The sequence below is a fragment of the Vespa mandarinia genome, chromosome 21 (assembly GCF_050613455.1).
Source record: "Vespa mandarinia isolate Hongniang chromosome 21, ASM5061345v1, whole genome shotgun sequence".
In the NCBI taxonomy this organism is placed as follows: Eukaryota; Metazoa; Arthropoda; class Insecta; order Hymenoptera; family Vespidae; genus Vespa; species Vespa mandarinia.
This window is the reverse complement of record NC_140830.1, coordinates 2,055,001-2,055,390: the sequence shown is the minus strand read 5'-3', so window position 1 is coordinate 2,055,390 and position 390 is coordinate 2,055,001. Positions and strand designations below refer to the sequence as shown.

General features: G+C 30.0%; 1 protein-coding gene across 1 annotated transcript in view; it reads right to left on the bottom strand.

Moving 5' to 3' along the window:
- Positions 1-283: 283 nt before the first annotated feature.
- slmo (PRELI domain containing slowmo) overlaps positions 284-390 on the bottom strand; it is a 27,138-nt gene continuing 27,031 nt past the window's right edge. The window contains exon 5 of the mRNA XM_035871680.2: positions 284-390. This exon is cut by the window's right edge and continues 2,378 nt beyond it. The gene's annotated coding sequence lies outside the window, so the exon portion shown is untranslated.

Here is a 390-nt window from a genome sequence, read left to right as displayed (position 1 = left end):
ATGTAGTAAATAAGAGTATCGTCCAATATAGTTTTTAATAAGACGAGGAGTGTAGAATGAGAGTGATGATGGTGGTAATGTGTGTTAAAAAGTGTCACATTTGATTAAAGGGTGAGGGGGGAATAAAATAAAAAAAAAAATAAAAAAAAAGGAGAAAGAAAAAAAGGAAGTGGATTTATTCGATAGGAAACGTATTATCGAAAAGTCAACTACATAATTAAAAATTGTTTTCTTCTTTTCATTTTCTTCTTTTTCATCTTTTTTTGTTTTTTTTCCCTCTCTCTCTCTCTCTATTTCTCTCTCTCTCTCTCTCTCTCTCTTGCACTTACTTAGCATCAATGTGATAATACATTTATGAATTTCGAGTGATGACATAAAATCGACGTAAAT